We start from the raw sequence: 13,933 nt of genomic DNA, 5'->3' as shown, positions 1-13,933 counted from the left end.
TTTTTTAAGGGCCACACCTGCAGCATAGGCACGTTCCCAGGCTAGGGGTCAAATGGGAGCTGTAGCTGCCAGGCTCAGCCACAGCCACGGCAGTGCCAGATGCGAGCCACATTTGACCTACACCGCAGCTCACGGCAACACTGGATCCTCAACCCACTGAGCGAGGCCAGGGGTCGAACCTGCGTCCTCACAGATCCTATTGGGTTCTTAACCTGCTGAGCCACAACAGGAACTCCTCTCCTTTACTTGTGAAGGATCGTTTCTCAGGGTACAGAATTCCAGGGGGTTTTTTCTTTAAAAACTTAAAATACTTTGCTCCACTCTCTTCCAGTGTACATGGTTTCTGAAAAGAAGGTGAGTAGAATTCCTGTCTTTGCTCCTCTGTAGGTAAAGTGGTTTCCTTCCTCTGGCTTCTTTCAAATTTTTTCTTTATTTTTGATTTTTTTAAGTTTCAGTGCGATGTACCTAGTTTTGTTTGTTCTTGTTCTTGTTTGTTTGTTTGTTTCACATTTATTCTTGGAAGTCTTGGCCCTGTGCTTCAGTGTCTCATATTGACTTGGGGAAATTGTTGCCATTATTTTTGCAAAATATTTCTCCCGCTCCTGTCTTCTCCTTCTGGGGCTCTCATTCATGATTATGTTACACCTTTGGTAGCTGTCTCACAGGTGGTGGAGGCTCTGTCTTGCCGGGTTTTTTCTTCTGTGTTTTTTCTCTTTGCTTTTGGAAGTTTCTATTGTCATATCACCAGGTGCAAAGATTCTCTCCTCAGCTGTGTCCAATATACTAGTAATTCCATCAAAAGCATTCCTTCTTTCTCTCGTATTATTTTTTTTTAATCTCCAGCATTTCTCTTTTATTCTTTCTTAGAATGTCCACCCCTCTGCCTATATCATTCTTGTGTTCTTGCATGCTGTCTACTTGTTCCCTCAAAGCTCTTAGCATATTAATCATTTAATTGAATTCTAAATCATTTAAACCATTCAATCATTAAATTAAATAATGTAAAAAAAAAATCCTAGTCTGACACCTGCAATCTCCCTGCCATCTCCAAGTCGGGTTCTGACATCTGCTCTGTCTCCTTAAATTGTGTTTTTTGCCTTCTAGTATCCTTTTAAGTTTTTGTTGAAAGCCACCTTTCAACGTGAGGCACCGGGTGAAGGGACCTGCAGTCCCTTTAGTGGCGCCCAGGTAAGAGGGGGGCGAAAGGGCGGCTTCTCCAGTCCTGGACCAGGTTCCCCGCCTTTTGGTGACGCTGTGCCCGTGGACTGTGGACTTCACCACTGCTTCTGGCCTTTTCTGCTCCCTCTGAGGGGGTTCAGATGGCAGGAGAGGGCGGGAGGTGGGCATCTCCTCCCCCCCGCGCAGGTGTGCCGGATAAACCCCTGGTAGGTGGGGCCCTGGGGAAGTACTTTCCCCTGAGGGCTGTGCTTGTTGAGCACAGAAAGCTCTGGAGCATTTCAACGAGGCCTCTTTCCTCCCCCGGCCTGGGAGCGGGAGGGAGCTGATTTCTGATGCTGGCTCCGAGGACCCGGTAAAGCCCCTGGAAGCAAAACCCGGAAGAGTGGGGGGTTCTCCCATCCCTGGGTCCCCTGAAGATTCTCACTCTCAGAACAGTCCACACTGAGCCTCTGGCAGTTTGTCAAGACCTCACCTTTACCTGCCCAGGTGCTGGATCCACGGAGGTGTCTGCTCCTGTGAGTTGTGGTTCCATCAGCCTGTGTGTGTTTCTAATTTGGGGGGTGGGGGGTGGCCGTTTGCCCCCTGATCTCAGTTCTCTGACAGACCTGAGGCTTGTCGATTTTTCAGTTTATTCCGTTTTTCACGCGTGAGGCAGGGGTGGTGACTTCTAATCCCCCTTACATGCCAGGCCGGAAACCAGGAGTCCCGTAGTTTTCTTTTAAAAATTATTTTGGTGGAATTCCCATTGTTGCTCAGAGGGTTAAGGACCTGACATAGTGTCCGTGAGTTCGATCTGTGGCCTCGCGCAGTGGGTTAAGGATCTGGCATTGCCTGAGCTGTGGTGTAGGTCGCAAATGCAGCTCTGATTTGGGATTCAAACCCTAGCCTGGAAATGCCGCTGGTGCTGCCTTTTAAAAACTATTTTGGGAGTTCCCGTTGGGGCTCAGTGGTTAGCGAATCCAACTAGGAACCATGAGGTTGAGGGTTCAATCCCTGGCCTTGCTCAGTGGGTTGAGGATCCGGCGTTGCTGTGAGCTGTGGTGTAGGTTGCAGACGCGGCTCGGATCCCGTGTTGCTGTGGCTCTGGCGTAGACCAGTGGCTACAGCTCCGATTCGACCCCTAGCCTGGGAACCTCCATATGCTGTGGGAGTGGCCCAAGAAATGGCAAAAAGACAAAAAAAAAAAAAAAACCCAAAAAACAAACCCATTTTGCACAAGGAAAACTAATTGTTCCTTTGCCTTTACATATAAATTTATAGAGTCAGTATATTTCTAGAAAAAAATTTTCTAGGATTTTGATTGGTATTTTACTGAATTTATGGATCAATTTTGGTGGAATTTTCTTTTTCTTTCTTTTTTTTTTGCTTTTAAGGGCCACACCCACAGCATATAGAGGTTCCCAGGGTAGGGGTCCAATCGGAGCTACAGCTGCTGGCCTACACCACAGCTCATGGCAGCACCGGATCCTTAACCCCTTGATGGAGGCCGAAGATCGAACCTGCAACCTCAGGGCTCCTAGTCAGATTCGTTTCCGCTGCGCCGCGACGGCAACGCAGGAATTTTCACTTCAACAGTGTTGAATCTCCCAGGCCGTGACTACAGCCCGTGTCTCCGCTTACTTAGGCCTGATTTCTTTTTTCGACGTTGGGTATTTTTCAGCATGCGGGTCTTGTACATGTCCTGTTAGATTTTAGCCTCTGCATTTCGCGATTTTGCACGCCCCTTAACCGAACTGTAAAGGTCTCCGGTTTGTAGTGGTTCATTGCTAGTGTATAGAAATGTGATTGAATTGGCCTCGTATGCTGTGGCCTTGCTAAATGCCTTGATTCTAGACCCTTTTTAGAAAACTCTGTAATCCAAGCGTTTGTTTATTTTGTATCACCCGTCCGTATGGCTTTAATGTCTTGTTCTGACCTCGTTCCTCTGGCTGGGGCCTCCAGGAGGACATTGAGCAGAGGTGGCCAAGCTGAATATCCTCGCGCTGTTCTTGATTTGGGGAGAAAGCCTTTCGTCTTTCACAATCACATCCGATGTGAATTGCCGGGTTTTGGTAATTGCGCTTGATTGCGTAGAGGAATTTCCTTCTGATCCTGATGAGTGGAAACTTTTGTTTTTTTAATCATGAAATGATGTTGAATAGGGTGTCACATGTTTGACCTTTTTCTTTCTTTTTTTCTTCTTTTTGCACTGAGATGTTCCTATGGATTTTCTCTGCTTTATTGAATTGCATTGATCGGGTCTTGAATGTTAAGGCAGCCTTGTTTCCAGGATAATCTGCTCTCCCTTTTCACAAGCTGTTCTGCTTTCCATGTATTGACAGGCTCAGTCTGCTAATAACTTGTTTACAACTTTCGTGTCCATGTTCACGAGGGGTAGTTGTCTGAAGGTTACTTTTTCTTATCATGTTTATTTCAGGTTGGGATAATAATGACCTCAAAAATGAATTGGGAAGTAATTTCTTCCCTTCCATGTTCTGGACAATTTTGTGAGAATTTGTACTATTTCTTTTTTAAATGTTTGGTGGAATTAACTACTGAACCCATTGAGGCTGACTTTTGGTTTGGTTTCATCTGGGGGCTTGGGGAAGATTTTACAATGCAATTTCTATATTATAGATTTTATAATGCAATTTCTGTGTTATAGATCTTACAGTGCAATTTCTATGTTATAGATCTTACAGTGCAATTTCTGTATTATAGATTTTACAGTGCAATTTATTATAGATTTTACAGTGCAATTTATTATAGATTTTACAGTGCAATTTCTATATTATAGATTTTACAGTGCAATTTATTATAGATTTTACCGTGCAATTTCTATATTATATATAGGAACATCTGGATCACCTATTGCCTCTGTAGTGAGCTTTGGAAGGTTACCTTTCAAAGAAGTTGTACATTTTATCTAAGTTGTCAAGTCCATAGACAAGGTAATATTTTAAATATATCCTTTTAACGTCTACAATCTATAGTGTAGGAGTTCCCATCGTGGCGCATCAGAAACAAATCTGACTAGGAACCATGAGGTTGTGGGTTCGATCCCGGGCCTCACTCAAGGGGTTAAGGATCTGGTGTTGCTGTGAGCTGTGTTGTAGGTCACAGACGAAAATATGAAAAGGGAACCTCCATGTGCCGTGGGTGTGTTTGATCACTAGCCTTGCTCAGTGGGTTAAAGATCCGGCGTTGCCCTGAGCTGTGGTGTGGGTCACAGATGGAGCTTACATCTGTCAGGGCTGTGGCTGTGGTGTAGGCCAGCAGCTACAGCTCTGATTCAACCCCTAGCCTGGGAATTTCCATATGCCACAGGTGCAGCCCTAAAAAGCAAACAATTAAAATTAAAAAAATAATAAAACACAATTGCAGGGGGTTTCCTGGTGGCCTAGTGGTTAAGGATCCGGCGTTGTTACTGCTGTGGCGTGGGTTCAGTCTCTGACCTGGGAATTTCCACATGCTGTGGGCATTCAAACAAACAAACGAACATAGCTATAAGCCCAAGTTCTCTGTCTGAGAATACATGTAGCTTCTGATGGTGTCTGCATAATATTCCTCCTGCTGCAGGATCTGATGTGTTAGATGATGAATGAACTCACTTCTCCCCTCCAAGGAACTCTAGGTGCAGAAAAGCCTTAAAAAAATCCTCAGGGCAGCTGCTACTTTTTACCTTCCTGGTCTGTCAAACATGACACTTTTTTTTTTTTTTTTTGCTGTGTCTGAAGCATGCAGAAATTCTTGGGCCAAGGATCAAATCTGTGCCACAGCAGCAACAATGCCAGGTCCTTAACCCACTGAGCCACCAGGGAACTCCAGATATGACACTTTTGATGGAACTGACCAGCCAGTGTTGTGTGAGGTGTTCAGGGGGACCAATTTCGGTCCCAGGATGAGGCAGGACTTTGAGGAAAGACTGTAAAGACCATAAAGAAACCATCCCCCAAATCAAAGTGCACAGCCGTTTCCAGACGCTGTGTTGGTTTTCTCCGCTAAGGAGAAAGGCCCTGACTATGTGTGTGTTTATCCCCTGACATCTTCCAAAGTGGACTGCGGATTCGGTGGGGAGGTCAAAGACGTCGCCCAGCTGAAGGTCACAGCCATCTCTGGTTTTCTTAGCGAGGCCACCTTGCTTGTGATGGCTGCTTTCGAGGGCAGGGGGGGTTCCCAGGCTTCCCTCCTAGGCCCGCCTTCAGAAGCCTGCAGGACTTGGCAGCGTCCCAGCTCCGTGTGCTGGGCTGGAACACAGCCTCGGGATGAGCTTGCCATGGTTGCACCCGAGCAGGACCCCGTTTACCTCTGGGTCTGCATAGTCCTCACTGCAAACGGCAGGCAGTAGTGAGAGTCAAGGTCACAGGATCCCGATGGTTAGCATTAACTCGGGAGAGGCATCCAGTAGACCCCAGCTTTGGGTGTGTCCGCTCTCCTGGGGCACCCCTCCCTTTGGGGGATGTGTGGAAGAAGAGTTACTGGCCTCGATGCGTCTGTCCGTCTCTGACCTCTGCTTTGTCTGGACGAGACGGAGTCCTGCAAGGGACTGAGCATCAAGACTTACCTGAAAGGCCTTGACTTTTTGTGTCTTGCCTTTGATGATTTTCTTAACTGTGCCGATCCTCATTAGACCTGGGCTTCTTTTACGGAGGGAAAAAAAGGGGAGGGGTGGTCTGTGCCTTTAATTCCTGAGGACCCCCCCCATGGTTAATTAACCACAGCTGAGATCTCTGGGTACCACACCATTTTGTGATGTTAGATAAACAAGTGCGCCTGTTGCCTGTTAGGACAGCAAGGTCCGCTTTGCTTCTGGCAGGTGACAGTGAGCCCTTGGACCAGCCAACCTAGGCCCCCCATCCCCACGGCACCTGACTGGTAGGGCCAGCTCTGGCCCCCATCACCCCCTGCGTTCCCCATCTAGTCCTTTTAATTATTTTTTAACGTGTAATATTTTATTTATTTAAAATCATGACATATTTATGTATAATGATAAGTTATCATTCTTTTTTATTATTTTCCCAATACAAATTTTTTTCCTACTGTACAGCATGGTAACCCAGTTACTCGTACATGTATACATTCTTTTTTCTCCCATTATCACGCTCCGTCATAAGTGACTAGACAGAGTTCCCAGTGCTACACAGCAGGGTCTCATTGCTAATCCATTCCAAAGGCCATAGTCTGCATCCATGAACCCCAAGCTCCCCATCCAACCCACTCCCTCCCCCTCGGAACCACAAGTCTATTCTCCCCTTCTAAAAGACTGACATCTTTCTCGCCAACCCATTTCTCGAGGCAAAGGTACAGGTAGTCTTTCCAGGCCTAACAGGAGGCCTAGTGGGGGGCAGGGGGGTGAGCAGGAGCAGAGGCTAGTTCCCAGTGCAGCATTCCTGTCTCCTAAAGTCTTTGGAGTCTTTCTTCTCTTTCATGCCAAGCATTACTGGCCTTCTCCTGCCGCTTTGCACAGAGAGGCATGCAAAACATTAGCTGAAACAGCAAACTGCTAAAGCAGCTGCCTTGCCTCCTGAGGGAATGCGCTCCGATCCGTCACGTCGTTCCAGTGGAAAAGCGAGCCCCACCGTGCTGCCCAAGCACCCCAAGTCCGTTCTCATAAACACAGCCAGGATGTGCGCCTGGACACTCTGGCAAATTCCTGCTCTTCTTTCGTACCCTGGTCATACATTGCACTCCCGGGTTACGGTGGGTTTGGATGCTGGTTCCCAGCCAAGCAAACATTTGAGGAAGGAGGGCCAGAGAGAAACGGCCGTCTTTCCTGGGCGGAGGATCTTTCCTTAGGGAGAATATGCGGGTCTGGGGAAATCACAGGTTGTTCTGGATTTTTTTTTTTTTTTTTTTTTTTTTTTTGCTGTATGCAAGGCACACCAAAGTTCCTGGTTCAGGGATCGAACCCACACTCCAGCAGTGACCCAAGCCATAGCAGTGTCAAAACCGGATCCTTAACCCACTAGGCCACCAGAAAACTCCAGTTCCTGGATATTTTTATTCCACTTCCAACCTGTCAGCTTGATTTCTCAACGGTTGCCATTAGGTACAGCTAAACATAGCCCGTGAGCTCCTTGTGTTCTCTGCAAACTACAGGCTCCATCTGAGATGGTTTGATTCTCCGAGCTCTTAGACCTGCTCACAACCAGTTCAGAGACCTTTGAACAGAGTTAGAGAAAGGCTCTCAGGTCCTGTTCCCTGCCTCCAGGCAAGTGTTTTGAGATTTGGGCTTCTGGTACGGTAACGTTTGCTGACGGTGACAGAAGCAGCCACGGAATTTCACAGCTTCTACATGTCTCATCCCCTTTAAACTGGCCTCTGGATGGAGCTCCCTTGTGGCTCAGTGGCTTAAGTACCTGGCATTGTTACTGCTGCGGCATGGGTTTGATCCCTGGCCTGGGGAACTTCCGCATGCTGTGGGCACAGCTGTAAATAAACAGACAGACAAACCTCCAGATAATATTAAGGGAAAAAGGCAGGGTGTCTGTGTAGTATGGTACCTTATTTTATTGAGACATAACGCTTCCACCATAGAATTCACTCTTTAAAGTGTACAATTCAGTGGGATTTAGTGTAGTCACAAGGTTATACAACCATCAGGATCACTTAGTTCCAGAATATTGTCATCCCCCCCCCCCAAAAAAAAACCCCAGTCCGGAGTTCCCATTGTGGCTCAGTGGGTTAAGAACCCGACTAGTATCCACGAGGATGCAGGTTCAATCCCTGGCCTCGCTCAGAGGGTTAAGGATCTGGCATTGCCGCGAGCTGCAGTGTAGGCTGCAGAGATGGCTCCCATCTGGCATTGATGTGGCTGTGGCGTAGGCCAGTACCTGCAGCTCCCACTTGATCCCTAGCCTGGAAACTTCCACAGGACGTGGGTGCAAAGAAAAAAAAAAACAGGTCCCATTCCTCTCTCCCCCGGCCCCTGACAACCACGAATGTCCTTTCTGTCCCTACGGATGTGCTCACTGGGACCTCGTCATGTCAGTGGAATCATGTGCTCTGTGGCCCTTCGTGACTGGCTTCGTTCGCTTGGCATCATGTCTCCGAGGTTGCGCCAGACCGTGTTCGCCGTCAGGAGTTCATGCCTTATAATCAATGGTCCATGGCGTGAATATGTCACCTTAGCTTACCCATCCCCAACTGACAGACATTTGGATTTTGCTTCCACGGCGGGGCCTTCGTGAATCACGCTGCGAAGACCAATCGTGTACGAGTTTTCGTGTGAATGTATTTTTGCTGGGTATACACCTGAGAGCAGGATTGCTGGGTCGCAGAGTGACGCTATGGTTCACTTTTTGAGGCGCTGCCCACCTGTTTTCCAAAGCAGCTGCCCCATTGCCCTTTCCCCGGAGCGACGTGTGAGGGTTTCAGTTTCTCCGCGTACTTGCCAACACTTGCTGTCATCTGTCTTTGATCACAGCCCTCCTAGTGGCGTGAAGTGTGCTGTGTTTCTGGACTCATAGCAGGGGTGGCACCTACAGCCTCTGGACCACATCTTGCCATGTCTCCTATTTTTTTTTTTTTTTTTTTGTCTTTTTGCCATTTCTTGGGCCGCTCCCGCGGCATATGGAGGTTCCCAGGCTAGGGGTCCAATCGGAGCTGTAGCCACCAGCCTACGCCAGAGCCACGGCAACATGGGATCCAAGCCGCGTCTGTGACCTACACCACACCTCATGGCAATGCCGGATCATTAACCCACTGAGCAAGGCCAGGGATCGAACCCGCAACCTCATGGTTCCTAGTTGGATTCGTTAACCACTGAGCCCTGATGGGAACTCCCCATGTCTCCTATTTTTATGTAGACCATGAGCGAAATGGTTGTCACGTTTTTCAAAGGTGGAAAACAATGAAAGAAGACTTTGTCATGGCACGTGAAAAATGAGTTGAAAGTCAGGTTTCAGTGCCCATTCGCTTGTACTGTTCCACATTTTCTGTGGGTATTTTTCCTGCTACCAAAGCAAAAGGAGAGGAATTATAGCCCCGTGTATGGTGCTCTCATGGTTTTATGCTGCTGCTGGGGACAATGCAAATTGCCATGATGCAGTTAGAAATCAACGGCATTTTGAGGGTCACACATACTGCCGTACGGTGACTTAAAAAAAAAAAAAAAAGTTACCAGTGCATATCCTTTATGACAAAACAAAAAAAAGAAGACAAAAGTGCACTGCAAATGCCATGCTTGTCAGGCATAATGGAGTGTGGATTCTGTTTATCAAATTACATGGCAAGATGTTGTGTTTACTGTGTGATAACACCGAAGCTATGTTTAAGGTGCAACATACATCAATAAGCACCAGCCTAAGCATTCATCAGAACCTGCCCAAATCAGAGGGAAGTATGGTCAGAAAAGTTAGAAAATTTAAAATGATACCTTATCATGACAGACTGTCTTCATGCAAATAAAACATGAAAAGGAGTCTGCTATCAAAATAAGTTGTCAAGTGGCTCATTTGTTAGCCAAGAAAGAAACCATTTATAAATGGTAAGTTAATTAGATGTTTGATTGCAACAGCTGAATAAATGTGTCCAGAAAAAAAAAAAAAAAAAAAAAAAAACGTTTTTAAGACCAGAAGCCTTGTATTAAGAACAGTAGCTTGAGGAATTTAGGACAATGGAAACGGCAACAACTTAAAAACAGGGCAGATGTTACTACTCAGTTGGTGTTTATTTAAGGAGTGGGTGCTAAGTTAGAAGTGACTAAAGAATTAGACTGGGGAGTTCCCATTGCGGCTCAGTGGAAACCCACCCAACTAATATCCGTGAGGATGTGGGTTTGATCCCTGGTCCCGCCTAGTGGGTTAAGGATCCTGCGTTGCCGTGAGTGGCAGTGTCGGTCGTAGATGTGGCTTGGATATGGCTTTGCTGTGGCTATGGCACAGGCTGGCAGCTGCAGCTCCAATTCAGTCCCTAGCCTGGGAACTTCCATATGCTGCAGGTCTGGGCGGGGATCTAATACTTTCTGAATCACAAGGAATGTCAAGCGGCTTTATATATGTCCCATGCTTCAAAAGTTGAGACAAGAGTGAAGATCTCCATTCCCAAATAAACTTGTAGTGCATTTAGTTTTTGAGTTCAAACTACAGTTCAAGGAGTGTTTTTAGACATTGGTGGAAGCTCAAAGGAAATCTACATATTTAAAAATCCATTTAACGATAAAGCAGAATAGATTCCACATAACCTTCACTTGGAAGTGATTAATCTGTAATGAAACGACATGCTAAAAAAAATACCAAGAGAAGACTCTAATGGAATTCTGTAATTGCCTCATGTGTGATGAATATGGTCAATTAACGTCACATGTCTGCAGAGAGCCACCAGGGTTGGCAGTACCCATCTGTGTGAAAAGGCTCTTTCCTTCCTTCCTTCCTTCCTTCCTTCCTTCCTTTCTTTCTTTCTTTCTTTCTTTCCCTCTCTCTCTCTTTCTTTCTTTTTTTTGTCTTTTTGCCATTTCTTGGGCTGCTTCCATGGCATATGGAGGTTCCCAGGCTAGGGGTCCAATCGGAGCTGTAGCCGCCGGCCCAGGCCAGAGCCACAGCAACGCGGGATCCGAGCCGCGTCTGCAACCTACACCAGAGCTCACGGCAACGCCGGATCCTTAACCCACTGAGCAAGGCCAGGGATCGAACCTGCAACGTCATGGTTCCTAGTTGGATTCGTTAACCACTGTGTGACGATGGGAACTCCAAGGCATTTTCAAAGATGGAAAACAAAATCTCATCACAGATCGGCCTTTGTAGATGAATATTTGCATTTGATTTTGATTATGGGGACACTAACTTTGACCATCAATGAAACAAACATTATCCCCCCAAAAGCATTCCATTCTTCTCAACAGTTGACCTACACAAAAAATTATAGTTTATTACATTTTGAATTTCATTAGTTAAAAATTTGTGGGAGTTCTCATCGTGGCTCAGCAGAAACAAATGCGACTGGGAACCATGAGGTTGTGGGTTTGATCCCTGGCCTCACTCAGTGGGTTAAGGATCCAGCGTTGCCGTGAGCTGTGGTGTAGGTCACAGACACAGCTCAGATCCTGCACTGCTGTGGCTGAGGGTAGGCTATTGGCTACGGCTCCAATTCAACCCTTAGCCTGGGAACCTCCATATGCCGTGGGTGATGCCCTAAAAAGACCAAAAAAAAGTGTGAAGTTTGTATCCTCTCTTGTTGTATAAGTAGGCACCTTATTGAGTTTGCCCTTCACCCACAGAGCCTAAAATATCTACTCTCAGGAGCTTTCTTAAACAGTGTGCATGTTAGAGCAGATGAACTTAACAGGTATATACAGAACACACACCAACAGCCTACGCATTCTTTTCTAGTGCACATAGGACATTTTCCAAGATAGACCATATATTAGACCGCAAATTAAATCTCAATCGACTTATTTTTTTTCTTTTTATGGCCACACCAACAGCATACGGAAGCTCCCTGGCTAGGGGTCGAATCGAGGCTGCAACTGAGCTGCATCTGCAACCTATGTTTCAGCTGTGGCAATGCCAGATCCTTAACCCACTGAGTGAGGCCAGGGATTGAACCTGCATCCTTGTGGACACTGGTGTGTTCTTAACGCACTGAGCTGCAGCAGAAACTCCATCTCAGTAGATTTTAAAAGCTAGATGTTACACAAAGTATCTTCTCCAACCCTAACAGGACAAAGTTAGAAATGAAGAATGGGAAAACTAGAAAATTCATACATTTGTGCAAATTAACACTCTTAAGCAAATTGATCAAAGAAGACATAGCAGAGAAAATTTTGAAGTACTTAGTGATAAATGAAAGCAAAACCGCCACAAACCAAAACTTACAGGATGCAGCGAAAGCAGTACTAATGGGGAAATTTATAGCTATAGACACTTACATGAAAAAAACAAGGAAGATTTCAAGTTAATCTAAATTTACAACGTAAGGAACTAAAAAAGAAGAACAAACTAAACCCAAAGCTAGCAGAAGGAAGGAAATAATAAAGATTAGAGCAGAGATAAGCAAAATAGAGAATAGAAAAACAATAGAGAAAAATGAATGAAACCAAATGTTAGTTCTTTGGAAAAAATCAACCCAATTTACAAAACATTTAGCTACATGGACTAATTTACAAAGAGAGGAGACTCAAATTACTAAAATCAGAAATGAATGCAGGGACATTACCAGTTCTACTAGGAACCGTGAGTTTGTAGGTTCGATCCCTGGCCTCACTCAGTGGGTTAAGGATTCTGCGTTGCCCTGAGCTGTGGTGTTAGGTTGCAGAGTGAGCTCGGATCCTGTGTTGCTGTGGCTGTGGCGTAGGCCCATAGCTATGGCTCCGATTCCACCCCTAGCCTGGGAACCTCCATGTGCCACTGGTACGGCCCTTAAAAAAAAAAGGAAAAAAAAACACTGAATTCTGAAGAAAAAGAAAATCTGAATAGACTTATAACTAGTATGGAGATTCAATCAGTAATCATTAATCTCCCAACAAAGAAAAGCCCTGGACCTGATGGCTTCATTGGTGAATTCTAACCAAACATTAAAAGGAGACCCAATACCAATCTTTCTCAAACTTGACCAAAAACATGAAAGAATAGGAAATACTTTCTAACTCATTCTGTGAGGCAAGCATTTCCCTGATGCCAGAGCCAGATAGAGACACTGCCAAAGGAAATACACCACATTAAAGGAGGGAAAGGGAAAAAACTCACATACACATGATAACTAATGCAGAAAAAGTATTTGACAAAGTTCAACACCCCTTCATGATTAAAAAAAAATACGCCAACAAACTAGGAATAGAAGGAACCTACCGCAGTACAACAAAAGCCAAACATGAAACACCCACAGGTAAATCATACTTAGAGGTGAAAGACAAAGATTTTCCCCTACGATCACGAGCAAGACAAGGTGCCCACTTTCGCCACTTCTATCCAACATAATGCTGTAAATTTTAGCCACAGCAATTAGGCAAGAAAAAGAAAGAAAAGGCATCCAAACCGGAAAGGAAGAAATATAATTTTCTCTGTTCCCCAATGATCTTAATTTTTTTCTTTAAATATTTCATTGAATGAATATGTCAAACATTACTCAATTAGCTTCAACAATTAGGTTTCCCTTTTTTTTTTTTTTTTGCACAATAAACAATGCATTGGTAAACAACTCTTTTGCACCAGAATTTTCTTGTTTTAAAAAAATAACTTTTATTTTTTCCATTATAACTGGTTTATGGTGTTCTGCCATTTTTTACTGTCAGCAAAGTGACCAGTCACACACACATATATATATATATATATATATATATGCATTCTTTTTCTCACATTATCCTCCATCAGGCTCCATCACAAGTGACTAGATATAGTTCCCAGTGCTATACAGCAGGATCTTACTGCTTATCCATTGCAAAGGCAATAGTTTGCCTGATGCTATGATCTTACATGTAGAAAACACTAAAGATTACACACAGAAAATCTGTTAGAACTATTAAATAGGGAGTTCCCATCATGGCTTAGTGGTTAATGAACCCAACTAGCATCCATGAGGATGCAGGTTCAATCCCTGGCCTTGCTCAGTGGGTTAAGGATCTGGCATTGCCGTGAGCTGTGGTGTAGGTCGCAGATGTGGCTCGGATTCTGTGGAGTAGGCCAGTGGCTACAGCTCCAATTCGACCCCTAGCTTGGGAACCTCCATATGCCGCAGGTGCAGCCTTAAAAAGACAAAAGAAAAAATAAATAAATAAATTCAGCAAAGTAGCTGGACAAAAGTCAACACACAAAAATTAGTTGTATTTTCATACACTAAC

The 13,933-nt window shown here is 45.1% G+C and overlaps 1 long non-coding RNA gene across 1 annotated transcript in view; it reads left to right on the top strand.

The window, feature by feature from the left end:
- Positions 1,402–13,933, top strand: part of LOC110257458 — a 64,502-nt gene continuing 51,970 nt past the window's right edge. The window contains exon 1 of the long non-coding RNA XR_002340070.1: positions 1,402–1,694. This is a non-coding gene — a long non-coding RNA (uncharacterized LOC110257458). The remainder of the gene's footprint in view (positions 1,695–13,933) is intronic.

This window comes from Sus scrofa, chromosome 17 (assembly GCF_000003025.6).
Source record: "Sus scrofa isolate TJ Tabasco breed Duroc chromosome 17, Sscrofa11.1, whole genome shotgun sequence".
Lineage (NCBI taxonomy): Eukaryota > Metazoa > Chordata > Mammalia > Artiodactyla > Suidae > Sus > Sus scrofa.
The sequence above is the reverse complement of the archived record's forward strand: the minus strand, read 5'-3'. Positions and strand labels throughout refer to the sequence as shown.